At 45.8% G+C, this 13,146-nt stretch overlaps 1 long non-coding RNA gene across 1 annotated transcript in view; it reads left to right on the top strand.

Annotated features, from left to right (window-relative positions):
• The first annotated feature begins 12,738 nt into the window (after positions 1-12,738).
• Positions 12,739-13,146, top strand: part of LOC102022063 — a 2,013-nt gene continuing 1,605 nt past the window's right edge. Inside the window, exon 1 of the long non-coding RNA XR_263288.1 lies at positions 12,739-12,864. This is a non-coding gene — a long non-coding RNA (uncharacterized LOC102022063). The remainder of the gene's footprint in view (positions 12,865-13,146) is intronic.

Here is a 13,146-nt window from a genome sequence, read left to right as displayed (position 1 = left end):
GGGATTAAGGAAAATGTGTTTACACTGTAATACATTTTAAAAAAATTAAACATTCACCGTATTTTTCAATCACCCCTTGTACAGTATCCCAACTAGCCAATGCGTTGTCTTTTTACCCTAACTGCAGTCTCCTTTACACCTCAATTGCAGCTGACCAAGAAGGAACTCACCCAGGCTGGTCAGGAGCCAATCAGACGTCTTCTTTTGGAAAACAAGGCACGAAGGGCCAGGGCTCAAGCACTAGGAGGAAGGTGCAGGCTTTGCTGCAGAGGCTCTTGGAATGGTCCTGGCTTCAGAGTCTGTTTGGTCACCTTCTCCTGGGATCACATTTCATCCAGATCTTTAGGATCAGTTTTCCTGGATTTATATTCAATGACTGGTTTCTGTGCCGCCAAATGATCCTTCTCTCATGTCTCCCCTTCCTGTATTTCTCTCCCCAAAGGGAAACCACAGATCTACCTAGACTATGGCTACCTTCCAAATCCTGAAATGTCAGAAGCTCATGACCGTACTAAAGAACATTGCTGAGCCAGAATGAAGGTTAAGTTCAATTATCTTTTTTAACAAGGTGCTATTGTTTATTTTTGGCAGATCTTTTTCTTTTTAGTGTGTTATGGTTTGTGTCCAGATGTCCCTCCAAAACCTCCTGTGGTCATAGGTGGGGCTTTTTCAGAGGTGGCTGGATCTAGAGTGTGTGATGCTGGGATTGATTCATGGCGCAAGGTAGAATTAAGGGTGCTAGGATTAGGAGTGTGAGTGCTACCCCCACCCAAGGAGCCTGGATCAGGTATAAAGGCCAGAAAGAGCTGTGGTCGTCCCTTGTTGGTTTGCTACCTTCTGACCACCATGAACTGTTTCTCCTCTATGATGCCTGTCTGCTATGCCACTCTGCCTTGGGGCCAGCTGACTAGGGACTGAAACTTCTACGAACTCTGAGCCACATACACCTTTTCTCTTTTAACTATGGGTGTCAGGTATTTTGAAACAAAAAAGTAAGTCAGACAGAACATGTTCACATTCCTTTTGTGGCGTTGGTGCCTGTACATAATACACCTTAATTCCTTTTTCCCTGGGTTAAGTTGCTAAATGGAACGCTTCCTTATGTGACTGCCTTCACCTGTGTCTACCCCTTAGTGCAGCTCACAGTGGCCGTGTCTCCAAACTGTCACACCAGCGTCTTTCCCCAGTTACCGAGGTGGCTTGCTGAAGGAGCTGCCCTTCTCTGTCTTGGGCTTGCCTGGTCAGTGGCGTTTCAATCGTCCTACCAATTGTGTTGGATACTAATTGCACCTGTTAATGTTCTTGCTTTTACAGGAAGTGGTTTAGAGTAGAGAGCAGTGGTGCTTCTCATGATGGACATGGCTCGGGACAGAGGCGGTCCACAGCAGTGGTACAGCTGGGCTCCGCCTCCAGGCTGGACTTTGGTGGAGAGTTCCTAAAATCAGGTGTAGGAAATGCTAAGTCCACTGTAGAAGAGGCCAGTCCTTTGGGTGCTTCTTGGCTTGATTGTTTTTGCTGATTTATATTCTCCAATTTTTAACAAATGTACTGGCCGGGGTATGGCCAGCAGTCTTTAGACTGTCTTTATAGAGTGGGTAGTTAGCCTGTGCGTCTGAGGAAAATAATCTTCCCAATTCCCTGTATATGATGGTGAGGGAGAGCAGAAGCATTGCCTGTCACCCTCATTTAGATCCCATATGGACTTAAGGTCTTTGAGGCCAAGTCAGGTCTACTCTTCTGGAGACCACTGCCTATTGACCATTGTGATATGGACCACGGGGGAGCTGCCAGTCTATTGTGAGGGTCTCTATTGTTATACTGTATTTGGCCAAAGGTACACTGAGGGTGATGGGTCTGCTCTTTCTCTAGATGCTTCTTCTGTATGTCTGAGACCTGTTTATACATGTGGTGACATGCTCCTGACTGTGAAGTCATTGTCTGCAGGGGGGTGGGGTGTAGTGCTAGGTCAGGTAATCATGTGTGAGTTTGTGGTCTAGGCTGTATACGGCAAGCCAGTGAGATCTGGCCATCGGAAAGAGGCCAAGCAAGCTGCAAAAGCATCATTTCCAGATGTATCAAGCTTTAGAACAGAGCCAGCTGCCTCCGACAGTCAGATTGTTGCCCCATGACAAGAGGTTAGCTGAGTCTTTAATAGGACTTGGCTCTTGTTCCATGGTCTAGGTTCATTTATCTTCTTCACTTTTGTGCTGATCTGTTGTTGTTGATGTTTTTTTTTTTTTTTTTTTTTTTTTTTTTTCCAGGAAATCCCTGGGAGCTTATAACTAGGTGGTTGTGAAATGGGTGGAAATATTGACTTGGCCTCAACCCACAGCCACATTACAAGCTGCTGCAGATGAGAAACTGGCTTCTCGTGATCCGCACTGTCTCTCGTTGGAGGCAGGTGGCCTGCCCTGCTGTGTCTTGGGTGAACATCCACACTTGCCCTTTCTTGCCTAAGAGTGGCTTTTGGCCTCAAACCTGACTCTGGAATACTAGCAATTTAAAAAGTGGTCTCTCTTCAACTTACTACCTGAAAGAGTAGCTGAGCCATAATGGCCTGATTAAAAATGAAATATAGCCAGGCAAAAATATATCAAAGGACAAATAAATCATAGAGTCTGCAGTTAATATCTAGAGATGGTTTTACAGGAAAGTTTCCAAGCCCTAATCCCTTCCTTTTGATAGCCCTTTTAAGCAGTGCTGTGCTATTCAAGACTGACATCACATTGATATCTTGGAGTCCACGTGAGACCCTCTCAGGCAATGCCTGTTCAATGTTTGCTTTAGGTAGGACTCAGGATGAAGAGCTGAGTGAGAAGCCAGAGAAAGGAATGTGAAGACCAGCTCTTGTATGTACAGAATCTGCAATTTCTTTGGGAGATACCCTTGAGCTAATTGAAACGTAGTTCTCAGAAATCATAAACTACAAGATGCCATCAGTATAGGGGGCATTGAGACAGAATCTATTCACATTGTCTGGGTCAGTAAATAGATTCTTGGTTAAGACAGTCAGACAAGTACTGAAGCTAGCCACAGAGACACAAATGTCTTGGAGGTCTTTGATTTGCTTAGCTTCCCATATGTTGGAGGTGGTTTGGTGGATGTTCTGTCAGTATCACTGGGACTGCGAATCAGACCTCCACCTTTGTTAATTGCCAACTTCTTTTCTCTTTGAAGTCCTGAGAGGTGAGAATTCATTCCTTGTCTTCCTATACTGTATGGTGTTGCTTTACAGCAGTAAATTCTTGTCACTCTTTCTCTAATAAAATGTGTGAGGTTAGTATTCTTGTTAGATATAAGAAGGAAGTGTGTGTGTTCTCAGTGTGCACAGGAAAATAACCCCAATAAAATATGAATATTTTGTGTCTCAACACTAGTCCCCAAGGGACTGGTGATTTCTTCCTAAGCTCTTGGCTGGCAATCCAAGCTACATTGGCATCAGCCTGTTGATTCTGGCCCGTGGAGCCAAGCAGCCAGCACCCCCAGGAGGCTCAGTTTATTTAACTAAGGTGAATAATGTGCTTTGCCTCTTATTTCTTAAAGCACCCTTTCATTAAAGCAGCTAATCACATGCATTTCCTAAAACATTGCTGACTTTTAAAAATGGTTGAATTTGAGAGTAGTAATTAAGGAAATAATCAAGAACTTGTGGGCTGTGTTCTGGATGTGTTTAACAAATCTTGGCGTTGGTAGGCATACCCAGTGAAATGCGAAAGAGGGAAGTCATAGTTGACTGAAAAGATGTGCCAACCCCTACAGGGGTGTGAAGTTTTTATCCAGAAGCAGAAATGGCCAAAGACAAGAATAACTTAAAGTTTAAATTGTTTCTTGGGTTGAAGATCAATAAGATGTTGAGGAAAATGAGAATGGGATGTATTTGAGCATAACAATGAGAAACAATCGTCTCTGCACTCTCTCACCCCGCAGATAAAGCATTCCTGTGACCAAGTTGGGAAAAGAATGATGAGCTGATCTATGTCAGCACAGGAAGCCTTTGTGTGGACTGACAGCAGCTGTCTTCATTAAGGTGATGTGTCATATTATGGATGACCTTGTCTAAGACTATTACAACCTAAAATAAATGAGTGGCTCTGGCCCAGTTGACCACCAGTGTAGTAAGGACCTGTCACGTTTGTGTGACTTCAACTGCAATAGAATGAGCTGAGAGACTAGAAGAAGGAGAAGATGGTCCCACTGCATGTTCCCCTGAGCAGGTGCTTCTGGAATGCTCTCTTCTAGAGATGCAATATGAGGTGTGACTGACTGTGCAACTTTGAAAAGCAATCCCCAAATGCTTATATATATTTTTACCTCTAGAGTACTCAGAAAGGGTATATTCATTATCTCACTGAGCCTTGCAGTAAACCTATGATTTAACATTACCCACTGTCTTGGTCATAGTCCCATTACTGGGACATGATTCCTGACACTCACAACTTGAAGGAGGAGAGGTTAGTTTGGGCCCACAGTTTCAGTCCATGGTCAGCTGGCTCCATGGCAGAAGCAGGACAGCAGAGGGGCGTGGTGGAGGAAAAGCTGCTTAACCCGTAGTAACCAGGAAGCAGAGAGAAAAGGAGAACTGAGGAACAGGAATACACTCTTCCAGGTCATGACCCCAGTGACCCCTCTCCATCCAGACCCCAGTGCCTAACCCTAAGTCAATGACTTCCACACACAGGAGAACTTAGGAGGGTGTTTAGATCTAAGTCATATGGTAGATGAGCAAACAGAGGCTCTGAGAGGGTAACAGGCTGGCCAGGAGGTAGACGTTTCAGGTCTTAAGCACAAGCTCTCTGGCTCCAGGAGTTTTGCTATTTCTTTCTCCCCTGCTGTTTCTCTGAATTGAAACAAGCAGAGGCGGGCGGCCAAGGCTGAGGACTCTGGAAGCCACATCCTGGAGGGAACTTTTGAAAAAACTGAGATGCCCGGGGCTGGAAAAGAGGTGTTGTTAGGAGGCCCCTGAGAGCTCTTATCAAATATTTCAAAGCCGTCCTATGGAGAAGGGAGGAAGAAGTCTCCTTTGTAGCTCAAGTGGGTGGAACTAGGACTAACTGATTGGAATTGTGCGTGAAGTCAGGCAGTGAGCACCAAACCCCATCTGAAAGAGAGCCGTGAGTGTGGACACTGCAGGACGGTGTCCACACAGTTTCCTGTGAGCAGCAAGAGGGCCCCGGAAGGCGAGAGCCTGCGCAGCATCTACACAGGAAGAAGAGGGGCATCAGCATACGTATCCGCAGCTGGATGCTGAATCAGTTTACACACCACCCTTGCTTGGTTCTGATCCTCTCTCAGCAGGTTCCTCTCACTGGGGGGCCTTGACCTGTAGGGGAGGCTTGTGGGTCAGTTTCCAAGTTCACAGTCTAGAGCCCACTACAGGTTCCTTGCACTCCCCAGTGGGACCGTGCACAGCTCAGTCAGGCCTGCGGTGCTTGCTCTCTGCTGGTGCCATTGGGCTCTGCTTACCCCTCCCAGCCACAGAGAGCACGCAAGGCTTGGAGCTGTGGGTGGCTGATTCCAACCCGCTTGTATCCAGAGCTCATTCAGCTCATTCTGTGAGAAGAGTTGCCAGTGGCCAAGTTTTCTTGGTTTGCTATTTAGTTGCTCTGACTGTTCTTAGGTGGGGCTTTATGAAGTTCCAAAACGTGGGCTGTGGCTGTGGCCACCATCTTGCCCACTATATTTCTTGGGCTCCCTGCTCCTGGTGCCGTCCAGCTCTTCTTTCTCTCAGCCTGCTGGCTTCTGCGAGGAACCTGTAGATTTTATAGGCTCCAACTGTCTCTTAGAAATGATTGTTGTCGTATAATGGAACACAAATCTCCTGTGAAGGGGCTTGGAGTTACAAAACAAGTTAAATTCTGATAGAATATAATTAAAAAAAAAAAAAGAAAACCAAAGATTTGGAAACAGCTGAAAGAGGTGCTTTTTCACAGTGAGTTATGATCCTGGGTCTGGTGAGACGCGCTGTGTGTGTCACACTTGGCTCTGTTCACCCTGCGCAGAACAGTTCTCACAGTGGGGTGTCTGGCTCAGTAATCTGTCGGTTTTGCCCTACTAAAGTCACATCATTGATTGATGCCAGATCTTGCTCAATTAAAGGTTCATTTTTCTTTTGGCTGTTGGCAAGTGCAACATTGATTATGGGTTATTTGCATGCCCTCCTCCCCACTTTGAATGCGCTGGGAGCTTTTGTCTGCATATCAACTATAGCAGCAGCAACCAGGGCTTGGAATCACCTTTCCCTTCTGGGCCCAAGGATACCAGAAGCGTGTCCAACTGCGGGGAGGGGACTTGCTCAGGTGGACCTTCCCGGCAAGATTAAAGGAGAAAAGGCACTTTCCCCAGTCTCCATCTTACTCCCAGCTTCCCACCTCCAAATTAAGATAAATGATGATATTTGTGACAACATGTGGGTTCATTTACTTGTCCACTCAATTATTCATTAGTCCATGGATTTCTCCATTCAGTAAGTACCTTTGAGTACTGACCAGGGAGAGAATAGGCGAGAAAGAACAGAGGCTATGGAGAGCATGGTGAGACAATCTCCTAAGCATGTGCAGAAGCCCAGGAGTCCCAGCAAGATGTGGAACCACGCCGGCCTTCCCTCCACACCTTTCTCTGTGGCCTTCTGAGGACAGAGATGCCAGCAACCCTGTGCTGTGGAGGGGCTCTCAGTTCCCAATTACTGTCTTCCACATTACCATGGTGTCGCTACAATGCACACGGTCCCCGCCTCCTCAAGGACTTGTGCGTAGCTCTCCACTGACACTGACACTTTACAGAATGACAGGCAGCTGCCCTCCTCTGGGGGCAAGCCTCCTCCCTCCCGTGGGGTGGGGTCTGAATACCAGGCCATCCTCCCGGTTTCTAAAATCTCCTGCCTGTCCTCTTGAGTGGCCCCACAGGTCTTCACCATTACTCAGTGTAACTATTTCCCAGGGCTACTGCACCCAATTACCATGAACACCGTGGCTTAAAATAACATAAATTCAGTACCTTACTGTTGGTTCTGGAGCTAAGAAGTCTCACTAGTCTAAAATCCAGGTCTTAGCAGGGCTGTTTTCCCTGGAAGCTCTAGGAGAGTTCACGTCTTTGCCTTAAGTAGTTTCTACAGGCAGCCAGCATTCCTTGGCTCACAGTCTGCCTCCTCCATCTCTCCTCTCTGATGTCTGCCCTTGTAGTCATGTCTGCTTCTGCTTGTGACCTTCCCGTCTCCATGTGGTGAGGATCACATGACTATTCTAGGCTCCCTTGGACACTCCAGGATCATAACCTCATCTCAAGGTCCTTAACCTGATCACATCAGCAAAGTCCCCTTGCTGGAAAAGTACCCTTCACAGGTTCTGGGACATGGGCATCTTCGCACTGTCCTGAGACCAAGGCAAGGGGAAGCCTTCATCTCCCCAGCTCAGCTCCAACCAGCCTGGTGTGTGTCAAAACGACAGTAACGAGAGCGAGTGTTTAATGAGCGCTTGGCACAAAAATCCCAGGCCTCAGAAGAGCCTTAGATACATTTTCTCATTTAATTCCTCTCTAAGATCTTAGGTAGTAGATGATATGGAGGCACGGGAGGTTAAACAGCTTGCTCAGTATAATCAAACTGGGAAGCCTCAGAAATAGACAGCCCGACTCTGATGAATACCGCTTTCCTGGAAAAGAAGGTCGGCTAGGAAAGTGGGGGGCCAGACAGATAAAGAGCTGTTCCCCAAAGTTGCCAGCAGCGCTTGAAATATCTCATATAAAAGACAGAGCGGAAAACTTCTCAAATGCCTTTGTGGCCAGTGTCAATTAAATCCTATCACTCGAGGAGGCTGTTAATCAGAAATTTCCTGTCTAAAAAAAATAATGTTGCTGAAGTAAGCATGACTTCTCAACAAGTCACAGCGCAACTAACTGTCAGGCTTGTTAGCAGCAGCCTTCCCCGCCCTTCGCTGTGTGCTTTGCTGACGATTCCGCTGCAGAAATGCCTCGAGTGCTTTTCTACCCAGCCTCTCATCTCCTGGTTTACAATCAGCAGTGGTGTCCCTGTGGGTCTTCAGCAGTCCAATTTTCTTTTTGGATGAGAACTAGCAAATCTTTATGAGAGTTCTGTTCCTATAATCCATCCGACTGCTGTGTGCAAGATTGGCCTGAAGATCAGAGTTTAGGAGAATGAAAAGGTCTCACAAGGACTCGCCTTTAAGAGCGCAAGCCCATGGAGAATGCAGGAAATGAAAATAAAACGCGCAGTTTGGATACACAGCCAGTGAGACATAGCTTGCCCATGGTTTGTTGTTATATAATATCTTTAATCCTCAGCTCGTGGGGTCTGGTATCTCTGGTGTGCCTTGGTCAGAAAGGTTGAACCCGAACACTGGATCAGAGTCTTTGAGTTCTGTGGATTGACATTCAGGGCTGTTGTGGGCTCAATAAATATTTGTCCTGTCAGATGGCATTTTGTTGCTCACATGTCTTGTTTAAAAATGTCAGGGATCTCTCTCTTCCTCTCTCTTCTTCTCTCTTCCTCTCTTCTTGGTGTGAACTACAAGGAGATAGACACACATCAATAGTGTGCCTTCTTCCCTAGCAGCTGCGAAGTTGCAGATGAAGACTAATATCCCAGGGTTCTCGCACCCTGGGTTTTGTCAAGAGCAAGTGAAGCACTCCGGCCTTGGCAATATATTTGCCATCACTAGTGTGGCCTGTTTCAGGCTAGAAGCAATTTTTGTTCTGACATGTCTCTGTTATTAAAAAGTTAAGGAAAGGAGAGCGGGGAATAATGCCAAGATTAGATTTTTCAAAGATGAAATTACAAAGTTGATGGCACCGAGCCATCTACTTGGAGAGGTAAGGAAATCCACAGTGACTTTGGGTTATAACAGAAATCTATAGGAAGGGCCAGGAGGAGGGAAAGAAAGAAAGGAAGAAAGAAAGAAAGAAAAAAAGGAAAGAAAGAAAGAAAGAAAGAGAGAAAGAAAGAAAGAAAGAAAGAAAGAAAAAAGAAAAGAAAGAAAGAGAAAGAAAGAAAGAAAGAAAAGAAAGAAAGAAAGAAAGAGCACTTCTGTTTGATGGATATTAGATCAAGATTGCGGGGGATGAAGGTTAATTATCAATTAGCAGGGAGAAGCACTGTGGTAATCTGCTGTAGTCTGGAGTTCAAAGAGTACATGGCATTGATGACCTCACACTTCCATAACTGGATTCCTAAACTGTGAGTGACTGCGGGGGCAGCAGACAGAGGCAGAGTGTCTGTGTAGGGGTGCATGATTCCGGCTGGCCTTTGGATGCTTCCCTCAGGCTGAGGAAGGGGGCGTGGCGAGAAGCAGCAGGGATGTTTCCAGTTGCCCTGGGAACGGGGTAACTGGGAACAGTCACCCTGGGAACTTTCCCAGTAAAGGAGGTCCCATGAGGGTTGGAGAGTATGTTTTACTTCCAGAATGAATGACCTCCCCAGCAAAGATTAGAAATGGTCTTGGGGCCTTTCTAAAATTTTTTTTAAAATTTTATTTTATTTGATTTTGTTTTTTATTAGTATTATTATTTTTAAAATTTATTTTAAAAATAAAAGAATGAAAACATTAACAAACAGACATCCATTTACAAAACAGCATAAGAACAATACAAACAATACAGAGTTACAGACAAAGTGGTAGGAAATTAACAATGGTTGTTGTATTAGATATTGATACCTTCAAAGAAATTTATTTTAAAGAGAATAAAAAAAATAACAAAATAACTGCAACAAAGACAAAACAGCACAAAAAAATAAGAATGATACAGGATTTCAAAACAAAATGATAGGAATTAACAATGGTTGTTGTAGTACATACTGTTATCTTCAAAGAAGTTGCTCAGATTGCCAGATGTAAGAATGCAAGATTGATCAAACAAAGGGAATAAAAAGTAGTAAAAAAAAATTAGAAACGACACAGAGCTTCATGAAACAAGATGGTAGGAATTCAGCAATGGTTCTTATATTGCATATTGTTGTCTTCAAGTTAGTTGTTCAGATTACCATATCTATGCTTACAAAATTGGTCAAGAAAAAAAAAATTAAGCATTAACTGTTGTGGTCCCAGGGCCTTTGAAATTCAGGGAGTGATAATCGTCCTGGCTTCAGTGATGAACCACTTTGCACGTAACACAGGACTTGATGTGGTCCTCCCTGTCCCCACAGGGGAAAGGTGAATCACGGTCCCTATTCTTTAGCAAAATCAGTGTCTGAGCAGGGCAGGGTGCCGAATGAATTGAGTACTGTTGCATTTCCTTTGTTTTATATTGCTGATCATTTCTCCACCTGGCCCCTTGTCAGGATTGCTGTTCCTGGGGTAGAAGAAAAGCCACAGCTTTGGCCCTGAGGCCTAGGACCAAAGGTGTAAGGAAGGTTCTGGGTTTCCCTGCTGCTCGCTGACAAGGATCCTCATCTGTGCTCCGAGATTTGCCCTTCCAGCTAATGCCAGCCCTACTCTCCCTTGTGTTCACACACTTGGACCAGAGTATGGAAACTGTCAGCAGTTAAGGACATTTACTACTCATTCGCACATTCAGTGGAAGTCCTATTCTGGACCAGGAGCAGGGAATCCAGTGATACTTACCCACATGAACCTATAAACTAGTCTTATCCATAATTTGAAATGCACAATTATGTAATCAAATAGTTAATAATTATTGATAGTAATTTTCTATTAAACAAATACTACTATCAGAACGAAATGTAATGACACACAGGGAAACTTCCAAGGGAGCAGAATGTTGTGTTAAGGAAGCATTTGTCTGAGGGGAGCTGAGTATCAGGAAGAGGGCAGCAGGGCACTGTCCCTGCCCCAGGCTGCTCCTCTTCTCCACGCCACTCTGGCCCTCGAGGAGCAGCCCTGGGCTCTGTCCCATCTGACTTTGGGAGAGTTTGGCCAACTGGAGACAGCAGCAGGAGCTCAGTGGGCAGAAGGCAGAGTGGGGCTGTGTGTAGCCGGCCCCTTCTTGCTGGGCTGCAGTTTGGCAGGGTTGTACTGCTATAGTGGAGGCAGAGATGCTGTCAGCGGACCTCTCTCTACAGCCGCAGACCCCTCCCCTTGCCTCTTCAGGCCCAGGGGCAGCATTACTTCCAACCCTTCCACCTCCCCAGCTCTTGTTGGTGTCCTTTAACCCTGAGGTTGGGCCCTTCAGTAAGCCCCCTTTGTCAGCCTTGGAGTATGCTGTCTCCTTGCAGGAGGCCTGGCCAGTACTGACGTCTTCCCCGAAGAAGCGACATTTTTTTCTTTTACTGGAGATTGAACCCAATGCCTTCATACTGAGCTACATCCCTAGCCCTTTGTTATTTTTAACTTTGAGACAGGATCTCACTAGATTGCTATGTTGTCTAGGCTGAACTTGAACTTGCAAGCCTCCTGCCTCAGCCTCCCAAGGTGCTGGGATTGCAGGTGTGCGCCACCAGGCCCAGGCAAGAATGACTTTTGATTGGGTATTAAGAGGAGTGGGGTGTGGGGAGGAGAATGTACCAAGATGACTGTTGGCTCGCGTGAACGGGACCCATTTGAGAAACTGTATGTGGCTGAGCACAGAGAACAAGGGGAAGACTTGGTAAAGATGAATCTGGGGAGGTAGATCCTGCTGGATGCTACGGGTTAGGGGAAGGGTCTGGATCTGGACTCTAACAGCAATACTAATTTTAAGGTGGTAACTGTAAGGCTGGAGAGTGCACTTTTATTCACTCAGTGTAAAAGAGTCTGTGGGGAAGCCTGTTTAACAGATTGCTACTGCTGACCAGGTGAAAGAAGACAGTGGTTTGGAGAGCAATGGCAGGAAGGAAATGGCTAGACTTAAGAATTCTTTAGAAAGCAAAATCAGTACAACGTGGATGGAGCAGATAGAGTAAGCGAGAAAGAGGTGTTGTGGATGGCTCCACATTAATCCTGGCCAGTGCAGTGAGTGACATGATTATCCCACTCAAGAACTTGAGGTTCCCTGATCAGGACCAGTGTGGGGCAGGGCTGTGAAATCAGCCACCTTCAGATAGCCAAGGGCGTCTCCAAAGTGTGAAGTATTACTGAGCGTGTCAGTGAGGAGAGGATTGGAAGCTGTCCACGGGATCTAACATTTTGGGGTTACTGACTGTCTCTGTGGATCGTTTTGGTTGATTGAAGAGCCGACTGAATGGGCTAAGGACCAAGTGGGAGGTGAGCAAATATAGCCAGTGGGTCCAGACAACTCTCCTGAGAAGTTTGACTTTGACCTGCAGGACAGAAATAGGCTGTTAGGTGGAGGGGAAGGATGGAGTGAGTGTGTTTTCATTTGTAATGAGAGAGCACTTATCGGGGTGAGTGTGAGTGCATGTGAGTATGTGTGTGTGCATGCACAAGCGTGTGAGCTTGCATGCTCATCTGCCATTTTGAGAAAAGCCTAAATCAGTGGTGGCGAACCTATGGCACACGTACCGCAGCTGTTTGTTATCATTGAAAGCTCTAAAAGGTTTGCCACTGCTGGCCTAGATGATTTGAAATGATCTAGTATTAAGTGGAAAGTTCAAATCAACAAGAGCAGAAGGAGCCAGCGCCCAGCATTGTGGGTGGGACGTGAGCCTCCACTGAAGAGAGCAGAGGAAGCTGCAGCCTTCAGCGTGACTTCCAGCTTCCCTCCTGCACCCCACCTGGTCTTTAGAAAGAGCAGATGAGGAGAGCAAACCCAAGGATGTTCTTCAAATGTTACTCTGACATTTATAGTTGCAGATGAAAATAGAAAGTCTGTGAATGTGGCTTTGCAGATGAATTGAAGATGAATCAATCACTCAGGAATCTTGTGCTTTGCAGAAAAGCGGACCTGTGAAGACTTTCTTTGCTGAGACATGAATGTGTGGATGGGTGATTTAAGTACTTCAGGACCTCAAGTTGAGAGGTAAGGAACTGGGTTAAGAAGGCAGGCTCACTTGTATCCCATGCGAGGTTTCTAATCATGCGTGCTACCTTACTGAGGGCAAGTGCTGTATATTATTACTAGGAAGAACCTAACTCCCCTGTCCTCATGATTCTGTAAGAATGTGCTAGACTTTCTAGGAGCATCAGCTCTGGAGTGACAGCTCCTGTCCTTGCTGATGCTAGGTAAGATGTTAGGAAGCCGCCTGGCTGCAGGTCAGTGCCTCTGTCTCTGGTCTGTTTTTTTTTTTTTTTTTTTTTTTTT

Source organism: Chinchilla lanigera, unplaced genomic scaffold (assembly GCF_000276665.1).
Source record: "Chinchilla lanigera isolate Chin_1 unplaced genomic scaffold, ChiLan1.0 scaffold00065, whole genome shotgun sequence".
Lineage (NCBI taxonomy): Eukaryota > Metazoa > Chordata > Mammalia > Rodentia > Chinchillidae > Chinchilla > Chinchilla lanigera.
Note: the sequence above shows the minus strand (reverse complement) of the source record. Positions and strands in the feature narration are given on the sequence as shown.